The sequence below is a fragment of the Rhinopithecus bieti genome, unplaced genomic scaffold (genome assembly GCF_001698545.2).
Source record: "Rhinopithecus bieti isolate Rb0 unplaced genomic scaffold, ASM169854v2 scaffold_15850, whole genome shotgun sequence".
Taxonomy (NCBI): Eukaryota; Metazoa; Chordata; class Mammalia; order Primates; family Cercopithecidae; genus Rhinopithecus; species Rhinopithecus bieti.
In genome coordinates, this window is record NW_016809273.1 from 2,056,217 (window position 1) to 2,082,329 (window position 26,113).

A 26,113-nucleotide genomic window follows, 5' to 3' on the forward strand; every position below is an offset into this window, starting at 1 on the left:
TTTTTTTTTTTTTTTTTTACAGAATACTAGGTACATGCAGTTGGGGTGGTGGTATAATATTGAAAAAAGTAGAAGGAGGAAAAGTTAAGTAAATGTTAACACACAGAATGTTACATGTCCTAGTTTTCTTCTTACACAAAATGTTTGGAATGCTTACGTTATAGGGAAGATTAGGAAGCAACTATTCTGCGCAATTTAATCAATAAAAAGAGAAAACATAACAATACTGACATTTGTCTCCTCCAATACAACTGCCCAACCAGATCAGGCTAAGTTAAATACTCATTTAACAAATCACAGTCAAAAGCTCAGTTCTAAATTTGTTTTCTGTTTTCTACTATTAAAATATGCAGAGTCAAGGATCGCCAGCTATTAGGAAATTTCTGTGGTGAAATACAGAGAACCCTACAAGCAAGCAAACAATATGAAGAAAACAGAATTGTGCAGAGATTTATTTAATTAAAACAGTCATTAATATTTTAGAAAGATAAGTGAATAGTCTGCTATAAAAGAGGAACACTCTTTTCAAAACTGCAAAACAATTATTTTTAAAAGATGAATGTTCACAGAATAAGGGAGATATCTTATAAGTTACTATGACAACAGAAATATAAGATTCAAAAGAAGTGATAGAAGAACAAAAAGCTAGAGATGGAAAATATAATAGAAAAGATAACAAAATAAAAAAGGTAGAACAAGAGGCCCAATATCTGTATACTTGGAATTCCACAAAGAGCAGAGAAAGGAAAGCAGGATATCAAAACATTCAAGAACTAAAGGACTTTAGTTTTGACATTGAAAAGGGCCACTGAGTAACCAGCACAATGGATGACTTTGGACCCACATTAACAACAGACACACACAATAATATCCTCATGAAATTTTATGACACCAGGAACATAACAAAGGTGTTCCACATCTTCGTGTGGAGAGAATAAGCAGACTTCACATAAAAAGAAGAGTCTGAATGGCATCTGAGTCTCCAACACCCATCTGAGAAGCTATAGAACAAAGACAGAATGCCTTCAAAATTCTGCAAGAAAAAAGATTCCCTAATTGTAAAACTGGCTGAACTAAAATTCAGTATAAAGATAAAAGAATGGTTTCTGTAGATATATGCGTATGCTATATCAAAAGAAAAAAGAAAAAAAAAAAAACTACTCCAAATGAGGTCATTCTCTTAAAGCAAGTAGAAAATATACTTCTCTTCCAATTCAAAAAGAGACAAAAGGGATCAGTCCCCAGGAAATCACGAATGTAGCACCCAGTAGCACAGCTGAGTAGATGCCTGGAGAATGAGCAGCATGAACCTCCCAGGAGAAGTTGCTTCGATCATGGAACAGGTAGATTACCTGATGCCTTTTTTCTCAGTAACAGAAGACTTACACAACTGATAGAAGAATTTGCAGTTGCATTTGTGATGAGTTCACAGACAATTAAGCTAATAAATAGCAATAAAAATTAATTTCAGGGAAACAAAAATTTACCAGAAAATAAAATTAATCATGATACCTAGATCAGCTGAGAATAGCATTTGCATAGTCAAATAATCTAAATGCTTAATATTCATCTAAGGAAAATTATTATATAACTGTATTGGGAGAATAAGAATATTAGAAGTCTGTGTGTGTGTGTGAGATGCATGCACATATGCAGGTAGATGATGTGATTTGGATATTTGCTCCCTCCAACTTTCATGTTGGAATGCGATTCCCAGTGCTGGAGGTGGGGCCTGGTGGGAGGTGACTGAATCATGTAAGCAGATCCCTCATGAATAGTTTAGCACCATCCCCTTGGTGATGGGTAAGTTCTCGCTCAGTTAGTTCACCTGAAAGATAATTGTTTAAAAGCATGTGGCACCTTCCCCCTTGCTCTCTTGTTCCTGCTCTCACCATGTGATGCACCTGCTCTCCATTTACCTTCTGTCATGACTGGAAGTTTCCTGAGTCCTCAGCAGGAGCAGATGCCAGCATCATGCTTGTATAGCCTACAAAACCACAAGCCAATTAAACTTCTTTTCTTTATAAATTACCCAGCCTCAGGTATTTCTTTACAGTAATACAAGAACGACCTAACATGGTAGAGCAGGTTAGGGGAGATGAAAGGGATAGAAAGAGAAACGCTGATCTTTTTTAGAGGAACATCAGTACATAATGCTTAAAATTGAAAAATGAAAATCTAAATGTATACATACATTATTTATAAATATGGAGTGAGCTAAATGGATTAAAAGTAGTTACCATGGCTGGGCACAGTGGCTGACGCCTGTAATCCCAGCAGTTTAGGAGGCCGAGGCGGGTGGATCACCTGAAGTCAGGAGTTTGAGACCAGCCTGGCCAACATGATGAAACCCTGTCTCTTCTAAAAATACAAAAATTAGCAGGGTGTGGTGGCAGGTGCCTGTAATCCCAGCTACTGGGGAGATTGAGGCAGGAAATCGCTTGAACCCGGGAGGTGGAGGTTGCAGTGACTCGAGATTGTGCCACTGCACTCCAGCCTGGGTGACAAAGTAAGACTCCATCTCAAAAAAAAAAAAAAAAAAAAAAAAGGAGTTACCATGAAGAGTAGGAAATAATTGGGGGAATGGGATGGGGACAGTTATTTTTTATGAAATGGAGACCAATTACATGCATATACTTGATAAATTATATGCGGGCTTATTTAAAGCATATGCATATTCTTTGATAAAGTTAAAACTAATTTTAAAACTCTAAAGCGAAAGTCAATAACAAAATTAGGTTCCTAAAGCCTAAAGTCGAAAATGTGTTCTGACTTAATAAATAATTTGATTTAAATACTCTAAACTAAGTCCATTTAACTAAAGATACCATACTAAAGCTTAATATACCACACGGGATGACAAAATAATTTCCAAATTCATTCCATCCTTGACCAAATGTAGTTATTTAGAATAGTATGTTGAATAGGATTTTGAAAGTAAATTTAGGATCAGTGGGAAAAAGTCCCATGCTTGACTAAGCATGTCTGCCATGCATGGAATAGTGGAGGATGGTAGCACATAGGCAAAACATTTCACAACCTAACAGATGACCGAAAGGTCCTAGAAGACCAGTTTTATGCATATCAGCATGTGGTTTAGTTCCAAGCAGCATCACAATACATGGAATGATTATGTAATTTTTTTAAATAAAATGAAAGGAGGGAGCTATTAATAATTATGCTGAGATAACAAGGGTAAATGTAGACTATCCTAAGCAAACCAGGACAGTCCCTATGTTTACCTGTTGTCCTAGCATAATGACTTATGATCACTCTAATTATAATATGTAATACTGAATGGATCTGTTTGGTGCTGAAGTTATGAGATAGGGTGATTTTTAAATTGATGTTGAGGAGTGATTGACAGGATATGGGAAGTCAAACAGACCTAGAAATGGCATAATACAAGAGCTTGCAGAGCACAGACATAAAATGGTGGTATTAAGGGCCATTTCTCTCTGGGGGTGTGTGTGTGTGTGTGTGTGCATATGTGTGTGTGTGTGTGTGTGTGTATTTCAGTTTATTCATAAGCATAAAACAAAATGTCTCAAAAAAGAATTAAAATTTAGCTTCGTAATTTGCAGACAGCAACAAAAGTGAAAATATTATAAAGGCTATGACATATAATTATTATTTTCATCTTACAGCAGAGAAAAGTTCTAAGACAAAATGTGACTTTTAAAACCTGTTTTATTGTCTTAACTACTTTATTACATGTTTTTACTTTATCTGCTTTACTAGATCTGTTCTTAGTATTTTAAAGCTATAGAAGTCTGAGTTGTTGTTCTTTTGTGCTTTCAATTGGAGAAAACATTTCTTTTCTAAAACGAAATCATTTTATTACTTTCACCTGCATTTGTGTTATTTCTCTACATCTTATTTTGCTTTCTCATTTGTTTTATTTTTGGCTTAGTTAATGGCTTTTCTATATTATAGTTTTTGACTAATTTTGGCCTTTATGTTTATTGCTCCCTTTTTTTTCCCTTTCTCTGTATCTGTTTTGTTTATTTCCTAAGTTAGTATTTTAACTTGAATTCATCTTAATTTTTTCTTGTATTAGTATGTCCTTGGGGCTGTGAGATTTCATCTGAGCATGGTTTTGCTATTTCTCATGTGGAATCCTCATTACCATTATTTTCTAGATAATCAAGTAATCTTCAGTTGCTTTCTTGACTCCAAACTTTATTGACAGAGTTTCAATTTTCTTAATTTTCATCTGGTAAGTTTTGTTCCTGGTTTGTTGTTAATTTTAGTTTTATTACATTGAGATGAGAGAATGTGTACCATATTTTCTTTAAGGCTTAATATAAAATCAAATTTTATTATTTTTTTAATTTGGACTTTGAAAATATAGTATATTCTTAGTTTTCAAGGTATAAAGTCTTACAAATAGCAATTACATAAATATTATTAAATTTTACGTTATTTAGATCTCTCATATTCTTCCTAGTTTTTTGCCTACTTGTTATGTCAAAATATGGCAAGCAAATGAAAAAATGATATAATCTTAATGTGTTTTGAGCATTCTTTGTATTTCTTCTTTTGTTGTATTAATGTTGATGGGGTGTGCTAGCTCACATTTCATCTTCTTCAATTGTCTGGACATATTTTGTTTTCATTCTTTAAATTTTACTTGGAATTTTTATTTTATACTATTCATTGATGCCATGATTTTCAAAATACAAATATTTCTCTTCACAATTTTACATACCCCATTGCAACATTTTTATAATGAGCATTCTTCATGTCATTCCTATTAATTTTCTTTTTGCTTTCTTCATGTAGTTTTATATTATCTTAATACAGATGAACTTTATTTATATTATAGGTCATTTTTATGGTTTCTTTTAGTGAAATGAATTCTTGGAGCATCTGCTTAAAGGAAATTTATGAGGAAAGAATGCCAGAGCCATGTTACAGCTTAACAGAAGATCATATGTCCTCATATTGTGCTGTGAGCTCTTTCATATTTACCTCTTCCTAGCCACATATATATTTATAGATGTTGGCGGTGTACCACTTTGCACAATATAAGATTTCTCCCCTCATCCATTGATATACTACTCATTGATATACTACTCAATGCTATTAATATACTACTTCCTGCAAAATGTATATCTTTGTGATTGTCGCTGAAACTCAGATAGCGTCTTGAAACTCTATGCCAGCAGAATGTACTGGCAGGATCTTATATTCTTCCTGTTTCTTATGGGTTTTGTCCTTATGGAATGTGTTTCCTACTTCAGAGGAACTTTGCCTTTGTGTAAGTTCTGTATTCATTTTCATCTTCTCTCATCATGATTCCACAGCTATCTTTGATGCTTACTGCATTTGATGATGTTTCTTGAAATACTCAAATATTGTTCAACTTCTGGTTTTCTTAGTGATAAATTTATATATATTATATATACATATACACACACATATACACATACATTTCATTACAGATAAACCTAATATGTATATACACAAATACGTAGATACACATATATATGAACATAAATATATACATATCGCAAATTTTTTTGTATAAGAAGTTGAAACCTGTCAGTTTTTGAATAAGTCAAAACCAGAAGCGAGAGTGCAAATGTTTGTCTTTTTTAAGTCTTAAGCAGAAAAAAACAGCTTCCTCTTGAGGAGATTAGGAATGTAGAATTAGCATGAGGCCCAAGGGGTGTGTGCTTATCTCATCTTTTGCCCTATTCAGTGGTATACACTGTTCAGATTAGAGAGAATTTTTAAAAGGTGAAGATTCTGCACAGAAACATTTACCTTTTTCTATCTGATTTTGTGGTCCAAGATAATAAGTATTTCAAAAGCATATGCATTTAAAAAAAGCTCAAAAGCTTACTCTTTATTTAAAATAAAGTATTTATGAAGCTCTGCCTGGACTTTTATGTAAGTTTGCTATATTGATATTTTTAAAAATAAGCCAATTGAAATAAAATTCTTGAAGCATTTTCATGGAATGCTAACATCAATATCACTTACAAATATTCCTAAGTATTTCATTTCAAGATATAATTTTAATCTTACAACAAAATTACTAGAAATAATTTAAAGTAGCCATACATTTTACCTATTTATTTTTTATTTATTTATTTTTGAGACAGAGTGTCGCTCTGTCGCCCAGGCTGGAGTGCAGTGGCATGAACTCGGCTCATTGCAACCTCTGCCTACCAGGTTCAAGCGAGTCTCCTGCTTCAGCCTCCCGAGTAGCTGGGACTACAGGCACACACCACCACACCCGGCTAATTTTTGTATTTTTAATAAAGACAGGGTTTCACCATGTTGATCAGGCTGGTTTTGAACTCCTAACCTCAGGTGATCTGCTGACTTCAGTCTCCCAAAGTGCTGGGATTACAGGCGTGAGCCACTGCACCTGGCCCATTTTACCTATTTATTAATAAACCATCCAATGTTATATTTGCAATATAATTTATAACATATAATTTATTTTAAAGCATAAAAATGATTTATATAAAATTTATATTTATTATACTATTTAAACAATTATAACTATTCATAGTATTTCTATTTTAATCATAAGTTCCTACAAGTACACAGAAAGCAAATAATTTCAGCTGACATAGGAGATTAAAAAGCAGAGGTGCCACATATTGTTGCTACCATAACAGCCACTAGCACTAAACATTTACTTAATTGTTAGCACACTCTTGTGAGATACATAACTATTACCATTTCCACTTTACAAAGAAGAAACCAAGGCTCACAGAAATTATGTAACATGGTCACAATCACAAAGCCAGTAAGTGGCAAGTCCAGGATTTCAACTCAGATGGAATGACTCCCAGTTCATTCTTTTAACCTCTTGCCTAGAACAGAGGATTGTGGAAATCACACCCACTGGATGCAGTGTTCAGCTCTATTGGACATGCTCAGCATCTGGAACTGTGTTCTTCACTCACTAATCCTTGGGTCAATTCCTGTTAAATCAATGAATCAATCACATGGCCTGGCATATGAGGAAGGATCACATTTTACAGGAAGTATACAACTAAGGTTCTCCCAGTTAAACCAATAATCCAACAATAAGGAAAAGACCAGGTTACATGTTCCTTGGATCAGTCTCTCTGACCACAAAAGGGAATCCTGTGATTTTCACTTTTCTTTCTTTTTTTTTTTTTTTTTGAGACAAGGACAAAACCAACCTTCATACTCCTACAAACACCCAGTTATTTGATATTGGAATAGATTGGTTCTCAACTGGTGACTATTTTGCTCACATTCCTCCATCCCCCAGCCCACTGGACATTTGGGAAACTCTAGGGACTTTTCTGGTGTCACAGCTGGAAAAGGAGGGGAGGATGCTTTTGGTGTCTAGTGGGTAGAGGACAGTACCAAATATTCTACTACACACAGGGCAGCCCCCAATAATGAAATATCCAGTCCAAAATGTCAACAGTGCTGAGGTTGAGAAATCATGAAATTCATATGCATAACTTTTAATTTTGATGAAACTCTGGTTTTATTAACAAAAAAGAAGAAAATAACTAGTAATTTAGAAAGTTTAATAACATCCTCTCCCCCTCCTCATTTCTGGCCCAAATGTCAAAAGACTTAACGGGGAAAATGAAAAGACAGCAACTAAGGGCTCCACAGCACTATCTTAGAACTTAGTGAACTTGAATGGATGAAAACTACTGAGAATGTGCCTGCTATTTATCTTGACTTTTGTTCCCAGCTCTTCTATTCTCTCATTCTTTCTGAGGATTTCTGAAGAAAAGCACTTATTCTAAAACCTTCCTTTCATGTTTTGCTTTTCGTTGCACCCTATGACTCTGAGAATTCCTTCCTCTCTATCACCATTTGACTGTGTTGACTGTGTTTGCTTACTGCCACCACCTGAAGTCCCAACCAGCACCCAATATCAAATGTACAAAGGGAGACATACTTTTCTCAAGTCTTTGGAAGTACTCATTTCTGTGGTTCAGGGAGCTATTTGTATTCCTAGTAGGTATTGCTACCCTTCCGATCATATTCATTGCTGATTAAGTAACATATCAGAGCTGCTGTGAGCTGTAGGAACAGAAGGATTAATGCCCCCTTCCTTGGCTATTTTCTTGAATTATTTTTATGAAAAAGTCTGAACTATTCCACTCCTACACTATCAATTTCATCATGACTATCAAGATCCTGCTTCAGATTTGGACTTTTATATCTGCATGTTCCTCCACTAAATATATCTGCTAGGCATTTTATTTGTTAACTAGTCACATACAGTTGATACATTAAGAAGAACTGGCTGACTTCCAATATTGGCAGGCTATATTGGGTTATTGGGGTCAACCATCATCTCTTGAAACAAAAGCTAAAAAATATCTGCTTTGATGTTGAGCAAGGCAGGACAAAATGAAAAAATATATATATATGGAGAGCAGTCTTTTAGAACTGTGGGCACACATGGGGTTTCATGGGAATTTGTATCCAAGATTACACATAGCCTGAATTATCAAGGAACCCCCAGCCCTCATGTGGTTGTGGCTAGAGTAGGGCAAAGACATTCTGGAAGTATGTGAATACATCGTTAGCCTTGAGGGATACCACAGATAATTTTCCAGAGGCAATTAATTACTATCAAGCAGTCTAAGATAATTAAGTCCAAAGAAAAAGGGAAACATGGAACAAAAACCAGCAGAAACAACAAATATCACAAAAGACCAGGATATAACTTACAAACTATAATTGTCAGATCTAGATTTGAAACACAATGCCTACTATGTTTAACAAATATTACAAATAAACAAATATTACTAATTACAGGAAATTTAAATGAATAAATATTCAGTTACATGATAAATTGCAAAATAAGATTTAAAAGTCCAAATCAAACCTATTATTAAAATATAAGACTACGTAAATATAAATGTGATGGTTAATTTTATATATCAGTGTAACTGGGCTAACATATGCTTACGTGGTGGTAAAATATTATTTCTGGGTGTGTCTATAAGGGTGTTTCTAAAACAGATTAGCATTTGAATCAGTAGACTGAATAAAGAAGATGTACCCTGACTATTCTTACTAATAAAGTAGAAAAATAGTAGAAAAGTAAAATAGTAGAAAAAAGAGTACACCATTAAATACAAATTGGAAAAAATATGGGATAACTATACTAATATGAAAAAATATTAAAATAAAATGTGATTAGAAATGAAGAGTTTTCCTACATAATTACAGAAGTTTCAATTCAGCAGAAAGATTTCAGATTTTATACTTATATGCACTTGATGTCATAATCTGAAGAATTTATAAAGCAAAATGACCTACAAATTTAAAAATTCACAATCACATTAAGATATTGTAATATTCCACACTCAGAAATTGTTAGAATCAGGAGAAAAAAATACCAGCAGAAATAGAGAAGATTTGATTACCATTGACACTTTCAATCTACAGATATACTGCTCCCAACAACTACAGAATATAAATAGTTTTCAAGCATGCATGCAATATTTTTATAAACTTATGCATGTTAAAATATAAAACAGGTCTCAAAACATTTCAAAGGAGTCATAAAGCAAGGCACCTACAGCCATCTCATCTTCGACAAAGCTGACAATAACAAGCAATGGGGAAAGGACTCCTTATTCAATAAATGGTGCTGGGATAACTGGCTAGCCACATGCAGGAAACCAAACTGGACCCCTTCCTCAGACAACATACAAAAATCAACTCAAGATGGATTAAAGACTAAACTTAAACCTCAAACTATAAAAACCCTAAAAGAAAACCTAGGAAATACCATTCTGGGCATCATACCTAGCAAAGGTTTCATAATGAAGACTTTAAAAGCAATTGCAATAAAAACAAAAATTGGCAAGTGGGACCTAATTAAACTAAATACTGTGCTTTCTTTTAAGAAAACTATCAACAGAGCAAACAGACAATTTGAAGAATGGTAGGGGGATATTTGCAAAATATGCATCCAACAAAGGTCTAAACAGATTCTGTAAGGAAGCTAAACAAACCAACAAGCAAAAAAACAAACAACCGCATTAAATGTGGACAAAGGACATGAACAGACACTTCTCAAAAGAAGACATACACACAATCAACAAGTTTATGGAAAAATGTTCAATATCTCTAATCATTAAAGAAATGTAAAGCAAAATCACAATGAGATACCATCTTATACCAGTCAGAATGGCTATTACAAAAAAATAACAGATGTGGTAAGGTTGCAGAGAGAATAGAACACTTACACGCTTCTGGTGGAAAGATAAATTAGTTCAGCCACTGCAGAAAGCAGTCTGGAGATTGCTGGAAGAACTTAAAATGGAACCACCATTCAACCCAGCAATTCTCTTACTGGATCTATGCCCATAGTAATATACATTGCTCTACCATAAAGATACATTCACGTGTATGTTCATCACAGCACTATTCACATTGGCAAAGACATGGAATCAACCTAGATTCCCATCAAGGGTAGACCGGATAAAGAAAATGTGTTACATATACACCATGGAATACCACACAGTCATAAAAAGGGAACAAAATCATGTCCTTTGCAGGAACTGGATGGAACTGGACACCATTTTCCTTAGCAAACAATGACAGGAATAGAAAACCAAATACTGCATGTTATCTCTTATAAGTGGGAGTTAAATGATGAGAACACGTGGACACAGAAAGGGGAACAACAGACACTGGGGCCTACTTAAAGGTGGAGGGTGGGAAGAGGGTGAAGATTGAAAAACTGCCTGTTGGGTACTATACTAATTATATCGGTGACAAAATTATCTGTACACCAAACCCCTACGATACACAACTGACCCTTGTAACAGACCTGCACATGTACCCCTGAGTCTAAAAGGAAAAAAAAATAATTTTCAAAGCATTAAAATTCTACAGAATGTAATTTCAAATCACGATGAAATTCAGCTAGAAATAAAGTAGAAGATAACTGGAAATTTCCCATATGTTGGATATTTAAAAATGAACTAAATAATCCATGTCAAAGAAAAAACATTATGGAGATCAGAAAATATTTTGAACTCACACTGTGTGTCAATACATATGGCTTGCAGATAAAACTGTACTGTAAGAAAATTTAAAACCTTAAATACACATAATAGAAAAGAAAGACTGAGCATTAAGAAACCAAACATTATTTCAAGAAGAAAGAAAAGAGCAGCATAATAAATCCAATAAAAGTCCAAAGAAGGAATTTTTTAAAAAATATCAGAAGTTAGTGAGATAGAGAACAAGCATAAAATAGAAGGACTATACAAAGTCCAAACTGATAATCACCCTGCAAGTTTATTCCACAAAAAAATCAGATCAGATAGACAAATTCAAAACAGGGAATCAAGTGGGTTAAAGCTGTGTTTCTCCCCTCAGGCAAATATGAATTTCAACAAAAACTGCCTTATCATCCAAAAAAATAAAATTATTGATATTCATGCTGCCCATACCTCAAGATTATAAGGATCTGCCTTCTCCTGACTCTACCAAATTGTAGAAATAAGATAATTATGATTGTCCTCTGAAATTTAAAAAACAAAATCAATATCGAACAGATCAGACTAGGTAGTAAACATTACTTTTAAGTGTTCTCAGGTCTGGAAAAGTTGAATTTAACTAGATTGATGATGGCGACATACCTCAAGGAAGACTCTGGAATGGAAGAGAGCTTGATGAGATACAGAAGTTTTAGAGAAGGATTTATTCAAAGCAACCACTCAGAGCACACATGCAAACCTGTCTGGCTAAGAAGGATACCCTCGCCAAGCACAATGATCCTGTCTCCTTGGAGGATGCACCTTCTGGTTGCAGTGCCATTCACCTTTTCTTACTGCCTCCCTTTTCTTTAGTTCCATGCTTGTCAAGCAATCTTCCAAGAACAATTGGGTTTCACTTGCAGTTTGGTTACTGCATGAGTTCTTGACTTTGAGAATCAAAGAAAGCTTTGGTCCTCTCCACAGCAGAAAACAAAGTTTGCATTCAGACACACACACATGCACACACACACAAGCAATTTTCATGCAATTTTTGGGAATGATTGTAAAGACCATCCTCATATCATCCCAAGGCTTAAAGAGAGAGAATGTGCTAAGTCAGAACATAATTTGGACCTCCTGACAATCCTATCTCTCCAGGCAAATTAATAAATTAACAATTCTGGTTTGACACTTCAGGCTCTTATGGCCCTTTCCAGGAAAAGCCAGGGCCTCCAAATATGAGTAATTCTGGAAAACTGAAGACACCAGGGTTCTGCATGGCCAGTGGCCAAATAGAGGTGGCTGGGCTTGGCATCTTGAATTCAACATTTGAATTTATTCAGCTTCAATGGAGGAATTTTAATCATCACAGTGACTTTGAAGAGTAAAAATATACCTTACATTACCTGCATCCCAGATAATTATCAATGAGCAGGACCAAGTTGAATGAATATTTAATCCTCAAAATGGTTTTTATCTTTAAACTTCAGTTTTGCTAAATCTAAAGTGAACAAAAAGGTTTACTCATAAGGGTATCGTTATTTCCCTTACCCATTAGTCTACAAACACAGATATTAGATTTGTAACCAGACAGCTTACAGTGCCAGTGAAACAAACAAACAAAATAATATGTGTGTTTGTTGAGTAATAATTTGTTGGGAAGTCTTTGAGGGAGGAGTGAAAAAAATGAGTAAATGATACCATGTATACGAAGCCTATTAAACAAAAGAATAAATGAACAGCTTCTCAGGCAAGTCTTTTGCACTTAATTAACTAATCAATTTTCCAAGGTTCTAATGAATATTAATAGCAAAAGTATAATGCCAATGCATAGTAAATAATCCTAAGCATCACTGATGTGTACTTTGAAACAGCAAAGGCAACAAAAAGACAAAAGGAGCATAAGTCAGCAGATTGAAAGAAAGTAAGTGTGAGGGACCTAATTAAAGCTTAGTTTTGTTTTCCTCCCTATAGAAAAGATGTCACAGGACTGCTTTTGCCCAAACATTTACCCAACCACATTAAAAATCACATAGGCTTCTAGCAAGAACAGAGAACACAGGAATACTTTTCCTTTGTGTTTGCTGTGGCATTGGTGAGATCTGAATGACCAGTTAGTATACCTCCAACTTCAAATGCTCAGCCTGTCAAAACAATCTAAGTGGAGTAACTGATTTCTCATTTCTCTCTTACTATTTTTACTCCTTCACCTGGAAGAGACTTAACACATTCTCATAAAGGCTTCTTTCTTCTCCCATTCATCTCTAATTGTTGATATTCATCAAGATTTGGACCTAAGACCTCTTCTCTTTTCACTCTACCCACTCTACTTGCATGATCTCATTCAAATTTGTGATCCGCAATCTATGTCTACAATCAGGATCTCTGAGCCTCACATCCATAGATCCACATATCTAATGAATTGTAAGCTTCTTTTAATGTCCTCCAGGCCCATAAAATGCAATTTAGCTGAAACTTTTTGGCTTCCCCCACAAACCAGCTCTAGAAGATGTGCTGAGTAAGGGGACCTTTGATGAGTTGTTTTAACCAGAAATCTGGGTTAATGATAACATGCATATTTCTCTAACATAATCCACAACATAAGCGTAGTTTCCACAGTAATCTTTCTAAAGTGTATATCATCATCCTACCTCCCTTAGGACCCATAGCTAATTTTTTACTGCCCAAGGATGTGTACCTTTACGCTTTTCCCCTTTATTTTCTCACCTTAAAATATCTGTGCACCCCTGTCAAAATCTTATACTTTAAGAATGAGAGGAAACATAGAAGTCCCTGGACAGAGCTTATTCTGTATTCTCATATGGCACCAAGACCCTTTGTTCAATCCTCTGATTCAGCCTTTCTTGTGCCTTCAGCTAATATCTGCCTCACAAGGAGGAATGTAAGCTCTATAAGTGTAGGCACTCTGTTGCCTTTTTCCTTAATGTCTCAACATTTAGCAAAATACCTGATGCACTCAATACACTGCTAATAAATGCCATAATTCAGTGAGAGCCTCCCAGTTCACATAATGGAAGCCTATCAAGCTAGCAGCAACTTAAAGGCAGAGTTGACCCCAAAGTAAACATGTGTGCTGCATTCTTGTTTCTCATTCATGAGCTCAGGTTATATCTATTTTTCTGGTGTTTTTGAAATATATATATTTTTTCATTCTAGGGACTCTCATTCTCAAAGGAGCAATGATTTCATTGTAAGCTGATTTACAATGGCTTCTGGGAGGCAGGACTTACAGGCGAGTTTTAACGGCACTTTCTGCTCACTCATACCACATGTATCATTCAGCCATGGCTCACAATGCTATAAAAATGTCTCTACTTGCATGATGAAACACGTCTATCCCAAGGTATGCCAGAGATTTGAAAATAAAAAGTAAATCTCCTCCTTGGGTGGGATCCACATTATCATGCAATTTGTGAGCTTGCCCACGTGGGCCCGTTTCAGGCACTTTTAGATCAGTGGAGCAGCTATTAAAGTGCCATCAAAGCATTTTTAACTCCATAGAATTAATCATGAAATCTGTTCCTGCCAGCTCACTTATCATATTCGAAATATTAATTTAGAGCAAAATTAAATCGGACACCCACCGACAGCAACATTTTGCCCTTCAGAACTCCCCTTCATATTGATTTATTAATGGCTGCCAGAACAGCCTACTAGAACAATTTATTACTTCTTTCTGGATGTTTCTTTATGCTTACAAATAGTCTTTGGGAAGGAGAGGTGTTATCTGACAGTCTTTTGACAGGAGTATTTTTCAGTTTGCATAACAATTGGGGAATTTATTGGGATTTAAGGAAGAAGTACCATTTTAGTATCAGTGGCAATAGGTAATTTGCTTCAGGAAGCTTTAAAGCCGGGGGGTCACTTAACTGTGGTGCAAGTCGGAGATGATATAAAAACTTAGTGCATCACTGAATCCACTCTTCACTGTGATGAAGAGCTATAAAAGCAAAATGGAAGCATAGGGTGTCCATTTATGAACTATGTAAATACTCTTTTTACTTTTGCTATTAAGATCTTACATACCCACATCAGCACTTGAGTACCATGAAAGTTCAAAGCTCAACTGTGACAGTACATATTCCAGGTAATAAAAGCAAATAGTTCCCTAATCCTGAGACAAAAGGCTTCTTAACTCTCTGGACCTCAGAGAGAAATCACACTGAGCAGAACCACTGAACAACTCTGACAAGGCCCAAATTCCCCATCCCATTGGTGTGTGTAGTGTTACCAACAAAGATACAGACAGGAGCCAACTTCGATTGAACCATAGGCCTTGTGCTCATTCATTCAGTCATTGCATACATTTTAACTGAATGCCTACTACCCGGTGCTGTTATAAACATGGGGAATGCCCAGTTGAAGTCCCACATGAGGTCCAAGCTCATACAGAACTTACATCCTCATTGAGACAAGGGGATGGTGACAGAAAATTTTTAAAAAAGAATCAAAGAGACAATTTCAAATAGTGTCAGGTGTCGTGAAGAACATAATATAGGGTAATGGAACAGAAGGTGATTGTGGGGTGGCAGGGACAGTATTTTAGTTAAATAGTCAAGGAAGACCTCTATAAACAGCTGAGAGAAGAGCATTCAGGCAGCGGAAACAGTTGGTATCAAGGTTTTGCTGTAGGTATTAATTTGTGTGTACAAGAAACAGGAAAAAAATCAGTGACTGCAAGATAGTGAATGAAGGGCAGAGAAATCATGGATGAGGTCAGCCAGGCAGGACTCAGATCTTTGAGGGCCTTGTGTGTCTAAGTAAGTGATATAATGTGATTATGTCTTAAAATACAGCTCTGGTTGCCCTGTGGGGAAGTACTTTAAGTCTCTTATCTCACTGAATTTCAATCGTCACACTATGAGTTAAATACTATCATCCTTCCTATTTTAGAGAGGTTATGTAGATTAGCTAAAGTCACAACTAGTTGGTGAAAGAGTTAACATCTCAACTATACCAGACACCAAACTCAATTTGTAACCTTCAAGTGAAGCATCAACATGTTATAACTATTTAAAATTGCTTCTTCTAGATCCAAGGCAATCTGGTCATAGGTTAAAAGATTCCTTTTGAAGACGATGTCATCCCACCCTCACCCTACGTACCAGGTCCTACATACAGAGGCAGATTTTAGAGGCGAATTTTCCTGTTCACTGCCTTTTAGTTAGCTACTTGGGATGTGTCCTGTCCTCTCAGCTGTCTCCTTCCTGGGTAGCACATCCATTCTGTAGTTCCTTGACATATAATCACATTGTCCTCATCTAAACACAGCCATGATGTACCAGTGACAGGGCCTGTCCTCATTAGTCTCTGTAAATGCTGTCTGTGTCTTCACGGGTACAATCCAAAGGTTCCTCATTATTACATGTCCAAAATGAGTTCAACCATCTGGAGCATTCTCATTATGTGCAAAAAAAATAATAATAATAAACAGCTTGACACATATGCTATTCTATTAAAGTTATTTCTTTCCTTTTATTTTACTTTTCTTCTGAATCATACATCAGAAATTAGACCAGAGAAAAACTATATGAGATATGAATAATAAGAATTGCCCCTAATTAATCAATGAATCCACCATTTGGTAGCAAAATGTAATCCTCATTTAAATTGAGACATTTTGTATTATATTTTTAAAATCTCTGAGAGTAGATTTTAAGTGTTCTTACCACAAAAAAATAAGCATGTGAGATAATGCATATGATGACTGGCTCAAATGAACCATTTTACAATGTATACATATTTTAAAATATTATATTGTACATGATAAATTTATACAACTGTTTTTTGTCCATATAAATATGAATCAAATAAATTGAGACATTTAACAGATAGTGTTATGATTATGGTTAAGAACTATGTTTATTATCTACCCAATCCATCCATCTATCTTTTTATATATATATATACACACCTACCTATACATATGCATTTACTACCTATACATATACATATACATTTACTCATATAAATTTAAAAGAACATAGAAAAATGTCAGTAGAAGTTATCCTAGTTAAACTGTAATTACAGCCAAAATTTAAATAATGACTTCTGCCAGAAACTTATCAGCTCTTGTGTTTAGACATTGTGATATGTGTAGCTGAGAACCATTTTCCTAAAATCAAATTAATACTGCAGCATTTTTTCTGCTTTAACATACAAATGAGAGCAAACTAAGAAATAAGAAAAAAGTGACAATTAAACATACATACTTAGATACTCTCAATTCCTTCTACAAACTAGAGCAGCACCATCTTGAAAGAGACAAGGAGATAAAGCATTAGAAAGAAGAAGAGAGAACACTAAATCTCAGCCAAGAAATTACCTGAAATATGGTAAAAACACAGACCTAAAAACAGAAGACATTGTGTAAGCTCTGAAATTGCACGTAAGACATTTGCCTCACAGTGCCTTGTTCTCCTCATCAAATGGTGCTAGCAGAATTAGTACCTTCTCGCCTTAGTTGATGTATAAAGTTTAGAAAACCTGCAAACTTTTAGGTGATGAATTATTACTCTTGAATCTCTTGGCCTTTTTATTTCCCAGCTTGCTATTGGCCATCTAGAATCTAAGATGAAAAGTGCCAAAAAACTGAAAATCAAGATAAATAATGGGTGAACTCAACATTTTAAAATCAAAATTAATATAAAATCCATGATGATGAAAATATCAAAACTGTAAAGCAGAGATCAAATCAGTGTTACTGATTTTTCATTTGCTTCAAGCTCCATAATGGAACTGTATTTTTTACATTAATTTAAACTTATTTAAGATATTATACTTCAATATCATTTATCTTGATGACTGGGTTTTTGATGTTTGTTAAATGTGGTAAGCTAAGCAAGTTCTTCCCTCACCTCAGCCTAGCCCCTGCCCTATCTACCAACGAATCTCTAGGGATTCTGAACAAATCAGTGTCTGTGTTATTGATGCTTGGGGCTCATGCATCCAGCCTTGTAGAACTTTAGCTTCTCCCCCAAGACAGCTAGCTTATCACAAAAGTTTTCAAAAAGAGAAAGAAGGCTTTTCCTTAAGAAGAAATCTTCTACCAATTTTACTTTTCTCCATCCTGCTATCACATATATGTATGTGATAAAAGCATAAGATACATGATAAGGGTCAAAAAGAATTCCCTTATGAGCCTTTCTCCAATATGAAATTGATAATTTTCTCTCTTCTCATTCGCTTCATAATGGCAGCTAACAATTCTATCAAAGGTAACAGAAGTAGCTTTATCTCTTTCAAGTTACTTTCTTATTTTTAATGGTGACCTTTGCTCTGAATCCTTCATCCTTTCTTAGAGCAAATAGTTAGGGGTTTTCTCTTGATGTGTAAGGGAAAAGAAATACAAGGAGCTACACCATGGGAGACTCCTGAGGTGTATGTGTGGTACAGGGCAGGAAAGACTGGCCCCAGTATTGCTCTTATAATACTAGTGGTTAACAATGAAACTAGAAGCCTCCTTTTCCCCATACCACACAGCGTGCTTCTGGGAATGACACTAGAGCTCTGCTTCTTAATTCCCGAAAGACACCTAAACTGCAGGCAACCAGACATACATACCTCTCCCATGCACTGAATGGTTTTTCTGAAGCTTCATGCTTTTGAATTTACTGGAATGCCCTTCCCTTCTCTACCTGCCATGGTCTGAATGTGTGTGTGTCCCCAAAATTTGTATTTTGAAACCTAAACCCCAAGTACAATAATAATAAGAGGTGGGGCCTTTGGGAGATAATCAGGTCATGAGGGCTCCATGAATGGGATTAGTGCCTTTATAAAAGAGGCTTGGGAGAGCCCGCTATCACCTTCTGACATATGCGAATGCAAGAAGGCACCATCTTGGATGCAGAGAGCAAGCCTTCTGACACTAAATCAGTTAGCACCTTGTTCTTGAACTTTGCAACCTCCAGAATGGTGAGGGATAATTTCTGTTGTTTATAAATAATCCAGTCTAAGGCATTTTGTTACAGGAGCCCCAGTGGACTAAGACTTTGTCTCACAATGCTCTTCAATCCTGTGAATTGGCTCAAAAGTCTCCCTTTCGAAGAATGTGTATTGGCTTCTTATTGCTGCTACAACAAATTACCTTAATACTAGCTTATTATCTTACCATTCTGGAGGTAAGGAGTTCAAAAACGGGTCTGGCAGGGCTGCATTCCTTCTGTAGGTTTTTGGGGAGAATCTGTTTCCTTGCTTTCTCCATCTTCTTGAAACCATATACAATCCTTGCCTCTTGGCTACTTCCTTGTTAAAATCCAGCAGTATAGCATTATAGCATCTTCTCCTTTATCTCTCCCTCTCTCTCCCCACTATTATCACATTGCTTTCTCCTCTCTGATTTTATGCCTGCCTTTTATAAGGTGTTTTGTGATTATGTGAGACCTATCCAGATAATCCACGGTATTCTCCCCACCTCAAGACCCGTTAGTCACATGTGAAAAGTTTCTTTTGCCATGTAAGGTAACATATTCGTGTGTTCTGGGGTAGGGGTTGGGAGTAACATTATTCTATCTTCAGAAGAAGCCTTCACTGATTTTCTGCCATTGTAAAACTTCACTGTCCTCTGGCCACTACAAAACCTTCACTGTGAGACCCCTGAGAGCCAGGTACAGGCGGTTGCCCAGGGCAGTTATCTGTAACAGATGTTTAGAACAACACTGTAAATGTAATAAGTGGGAGAAAATTGTATTTGCTGGAAAACCTCCAAGGACGGAAGTCTGTTTGGTTAGAGGGAATACTTGGATAAGCTACTTAGAGAAGAGGAAGGAAGATGAGACTCTCAAGAGGCAACTCCCACAAACAAAATGGCCATGACACTACCTTCTAAAGAGGATTCTTGTTTTGCAGAGAGGACCTGAGACTGCCAGGGCCCATCTTTCTCTGCCTTTCCATCCATGAGCTCAAATTCCTTCCTAAACAAACAATGAATACACATTTAAACAATATTAGTTGAAAGAGAAACCAAACCTCAGCCAGCACACGGGACCAATGTATCCCAGTTGGGCATCTATCTACATTTTAGCAGATATCACTTTGTTATCAATTTTCTCATTTGTAAAATGGGGACAAGGGTATTTCTACATATGTTGTTGGGAAGATTAAAGATGTAAAATGTTTAGAACAGTGCAGTACACATAGTGAATGCTCAATAAACCTTAACCATTCTGTTGGATATGATTGTGCTTGTGTGAAGGTCATGTGGTTTGATAGACTGTGCAGCCTCCAAATCCCAGAGTTCATAATTTCTGAAGTGACTAGAACTTTGCTGTTCAATAAAGAAGCTAGTGGACACATTTGGCTATTTACATTTAAATTTAAATCAATTTAAATTACATAAAAACATAAAATCCAGTTCCTCAATCACACTAGCCACATTTCAAGTGCTCAGTAACCACAAATGGCTAGTGATTATCTTATTGGGCAGCACAAATATAGAAGGTTTTTATTATCACAGAAAATTCTTTTGCATAGCACATTCAATAAACGCCCCAGTGTCAAGGAATATTGCAAGGTTTTTAGAGAGCTGGAGAAAGCTTAATATACTAGCAGAATCATATCTACATGGTAGTTATAGTTCTTTCTTGGCAAATTTTAAAACCATAATAGATTTTAAATCAAATAAGCTCGGCATCGTTAACTCTGTGGTGAATATATAGTTGGGCTTTCAGGTTTCTGATGTTGCGATGAAAACAATTTGTTTTGACCTTCTCCTTCTTTCAACAACCAATCCAAAATGGTTATCCTCCTTGTGCTAATGACATCATTTTCTCATAATCTTAAAACTCTGGCCTAGATCAAGTAGGCAAGAAAAGAGGGCACTTATAATTCAGGTCATGTTCACATTATCAGGGATGAACACTATGCTCTAATGTCGTGAGTCTAACATATCACTTAACTTACTCTAACATTTTTCTTTCTGTTCTAACCACATATTCTCCATTCTGGCCCCAGTGAAAGTGCAGAATTTATACTGAGGCCATCAGTACACGGAGTTCAAAATGTAGGCTCAAGCAAGAATGACAAGCATGTCACCACTCCAATATTCCATACCCACAGTTGATACTGCTAGTCAATCCGTAACATTCTCTCCATTGTCTTGGATGCGGCCTCAGAATCCTTCTCAACACAAGATTCCAGGTAGCACCCATCAAACAATTAATATTTGCATTTGAATATGGACAATGACAAGTAGTTGTCATTTCTGGGTCAAAGAATGTTTACGGGATAGAAAGAATCAAAGAAACAGGGAAAGTCAGTTTTCCAACTTAAACAATGCTACTTTCCTTAAGGCACAATCAGGGTTTTGTTTCCTTTCCCTTTTTTAGTATAAGAGAAATGGTCGTTAACCAAGAGTTCAGTGGAGCAACAGTGCCACCCAATGGTTGGTTAGGTTAGTTTTGCATTTAACTGTTAACCATCCTAAGAGAGAAATTGTCTTTCACTCATGAAAATGGGAGCTGGAATTGACTATTAACTGTTTAAGCTGCTATTCACCATTTTCCTAAATGATAGTTACAGAAAAAGTAGGGGGAGTTCTGAGAAATGGGAATTGTCTTGAAACAAAAGTCTCAGCACGTTTCTGCTATCAAACAGTTCAATAGGAAGAAAGGCTCCATGTGAATTTACAAATGAACAGGACAGATTTTCACTTCTAGTCTACAAAGGGGTAGAATGGGCAACAGTTTACCCACCCACCTCCTCGCCCCAGAGGTGAGCATGGTTCTTTTTTTCCCCTATTTTCTAATAAATCACTGTGCTAAACGTACCCTACTAGAAACATTAGAGTAGGTATATGTATTGCAACATTTTATATGCAAAAAGGAGTGTAAAGGCTATGACAAGTGTTATAAATAGAACTATTATTTAGTTTAAAGGGAAGCAGAATTTACATTTCCCAAATCAGAGACCACTCAAACTTTGAGATTCAAGTAAGCAAAATAAATCTGAGCTTTTTGCACTGTGAAATCGAAGTTCTAACTCTATTAATAGAAGAGGTGAGTAATAGATTTTCCTGGTCCGATGGTGGTGGGATTTTATTACCCAATCTTCGTGATCTGCATAGTTCACTAGTTCCACCAGCCACTTTTTTCCAATGTGAGTGACAGAAGGAGTTCCAGGCCCACTAGGGGTTGCATGTTGTTAACTGCTGGGGTTTTTTTCTCACTTGGAGGCGCTTAATTTGAAGTTCTGGGAGACATCTCTCAGAGGACCCTTAAGCCCAAGGAAAGGAAAAAGCCCTGCTCTCTTTTTAACTTCCAGTCAATAAAAATGTTGACAGAACATTTTTTTTTTAAAGAAAGAACATTTGATATCTTTTAAAAATTTCCAACAAACGAATGAATTGGGGGTGCTAGGTTGATCTGATCCATTTTTAGTGTATAAAGAAGTTGCACACAAAATATTTAGTTACTGTTTACTGGGTTGCTATGATTTAATGACTTTTGAAAAAAAATCAAATTTCCAATCTGGAATTCATTTATGGTCAAAGAGCTTTTGCCCAGAACTTTTTAACTCAACCTTCATCCTCTGGTTTCATTTAGTTTTTATTTTGGTGACATGAACTGTGTTTTGCTGATAAATATGATTGACTGAAAAAAGATTCTGGCCTTAAAAGAGAAATGTATAGGCTGAACAGAGGCACACAGCAAATATTTTATGTAAAGACCACAAATACAGTGCTAGTGATCTGAGAAGAATATTCAGTTTAACTTCAGGTTTCTTCACTGAGTCAGTAGGTAGGAAGTTCAATTATAAGAAGTTTCATAGGTTATTTTAGTATTTTGTAAATAATTGTAATTTATTCTTACAGTGATGAAATTGTATGAAGTAGTTCGGTGAGAGACAAGAAGATGTGAAGTGTACATGGGCAAAATTTTAGATCCGCTGACCTGTGAGTGAATCCTAGTACAGCCAGAAATGATCCATGTGAATTTGTGTAAATTACTTCACATCTATGAGCTTCGATTCCCCAGCCTGTTAAATGGAAACACCATAGCACAAACCCATAATATCATTACGAGGATTAATGAGCATGGTGTATGGTGAGAGAAGACAGAATATTGAGAGGGAATGTCAAGTCAGCAATGGAACTGGAGTAACAGGAGATGCAAGAAGGAAGGAAGATTTGCAATCCAATAATGATTATTTTGGAATACTGACACATCCTTAGGCTTAATATATGTGGCCAGAGTCTATAAACTAATAGGTCCGTACAGCCAGTGGTGGTCTTACAGATATGTCTTGCTTGATGACAGTTTAATTTTGGAATGTGTTTACTTGGAGGAGGGTCCTATATTTGCCATTTGCCACCAATGGTCTCATCATTTTCTACTGTGCTCAACCCATCTGGATTCTCTCATTTCTATCTCTCTGGTCTCTCCTGGCTTTGGAATTTTTGACCCATGTTTGGCAAATAAAAGAAAATAACCATTCAAAATGAGTCCTGAGATTTCAAATGATCAATTATGTGGCAGAATTCATGTTATACTCCCTAAATTGACTGGCAGAGAGGTTTCATCCTACATGCCAGGTCTCTTGATTGGCGGCAACTGCCCCAAATGTATGTTATGAAACTTCTGAGGCCGCTGCCAAGTTCAGTGTTCCAGAGGGCAAGAAAGAGATAGCTGTCCTATGCCCTACTTCACTTGTCCTCAGAATGCAATCCATGAGCATAAGCAACATATTATTCGATTTTTTCCTATGCCATTTCATATGGTAGTCACCAGCCACATGTGGCTGCTAAGCATGAGAAACGTGACTAGTCCAAGTTGAAATATACTATAAGTATAATACACACACCAGCTTTCAAAGGTTTGCTACAAAACATAGGGTGTAAAAATCTCATTAATAATTTTTAATATTAACTATGTGGTAAAAGGTAATATTTCTGATATATTATGCTAAATACAATATAAAAATTGATTTACCTTAAAACACTTTTAATGCAGCTGCTAGAAAAATTCAAACTTACATATGTGCCTCAAATTATATTTCTGTTGAATATTATTACATATTATATGTCTTAATATATAATATAATGATGTAGTAATGGTAAAAATAGTTACTGGCCTTCATTTACATTATTTGTGCAATTTCTATTGAACTACAGACCCCACCAAAGTATTATTTGGTTCCAAAAAATAAAAGGAGATAACTCTCGAAAGGAAAAATAATGAAAATTTCCAGTAGAGATTCTATTTATCTTTTTTAATTCAATTTTCTCAGTGTTTTTATTGCTTTATTTATTTATTTTTCATTTGTATAAACTTATGGGGTTTTATACAAAGTATAATTTTGTGACTTGCACAGATTGTAACATAGTGGTAAAGTCTTTTGACCTTTTTTCTCAATGAAATTCTCAAAGTGCCTTCCTCGCCACACACAAACATCAACTGAGAATCACTGCTCTAGAAAGGGTCAGCAAACTAAAGACGATGAAAAAACATCCACCAGCCACATACCTATGTTTCCATATTGTATATGGCTCCTTTTGCATTATAATGGCTAGATTGACTAATTGTGACAGAGAGGATCCCCAAGGGGTCCTCAAAGTCCAAATTATCTACTATCTGGCCCTTTACAGAAAATGTTTGCTGACCCCTGCTCTAGAACAACAATTTGAAATGGGTTTTCCTAAATTAATCCTCATAACAGACATTTAGGTCAGTTAACAGATGCAAAAAACTGCTTAGGAAGACGTTTGGATCACAGTGTTACAAACCACAGATGCGTTCAGAAATAAAACTTTATTTTCTAGCTTCTAAAAAAATCTTCAAATTGTTTTCTTTGAAACCGTGCTTTGTAAAATGAGATCCTAGGGGCAGTGTTAAGAGACTGAGGTTTATTTGAGGCTGAAATGAACAAACATAAAGGGGAATACTTCAGGTCCTCTGCTCTGCTTAACATTCCACACAACCTCATGTTTTACTGACACTTTCCCAACCTAAAAATGGACATCTGAATGAATGGTAAATTACTGAGAATTTCCTTACACAGATCATAAGCATCCTAAACTTTTGGTTGCTTAACTAATAGATATTTTTGTAAGTTTTGATGAGAAATTGAAGCTATGATATTGCTACATTTGTCATAATAGGATTTTTTTTTTTCCTTATGAGTTGAATCTAAATCTTCTGGCTTTCTGAATCCATCAGAGGAATCTTCTGGTTTATGGTTTATGAGTCATCACATAAAAAGTACATAGCTCCAAAAACTAAACTGGTATTATGTTTGGGGAAATAAACTCCAGAGGTTAATAAAGCATTGTTTCGCCCTTCCAAGACCTAACTATCATATTAAAGGTTGCAGATGTTCATTTCCCAGTTTTATTAGTCTTCTTCACAATTGGTTAAAAACAGAAAGAAAAGAAATTACAATTCTAATTGTGACTCTACTTAACTAGTTCAAACTGATTTAAGTACAAACATCTGAAAACTCAGCAACCATTTAAAAGTCTATTTGAGCAGTAGATCATAATTCCTAGGAGAAATGGAAAGGTGCTTTATAGTCTAATGCTTCCTTTTGAACTGTATATCACTTTTTTCTGTTTAGAATTCATTTGAATGCAGAAATCGAGCTAGGTTCCCTTCATTGGAGACACTCCAAATATTTTGACAGTTATTTGAATACCATATTGACAAGCCCATTATATTTACTGGTTCTAAAACAAATAATTTCCACATATCCTAAGCTTTAAAACTCTTTAGCAGAAATTATTAAAAGATTATAAAGTGTTTGTCTGTGCATTTTTAAAGGGAGGGATTTGTGACTTCTTAAAATAGGAAAATATTTGAATAGCAGCTATAATTCTAGTATATTCACAAATCAGTCATTAAAATGCATAGAGCAGAGATGTTGCAGCTGTATACAGCTTTTATTATTCAGACTGCTAAATGGGTGAAACATATATTTTAATTTAATGTATAATGCACAACTCAGAATGAACCAGAATGATTCTTCCTCCCATCTCTCCGAAGGAGAAGCCAGAGATCCTTCAATGAGTTGCTGATAATTTATCCTGGATAACAGCCAGTTGAGATTTATAGAATATGCCAGCATCTCTTCATAAAACATTGCAGGACCTGGCAGAAGTTTAGTTAAAAAAAAAAAAAAAAAAAAAAAGCTAA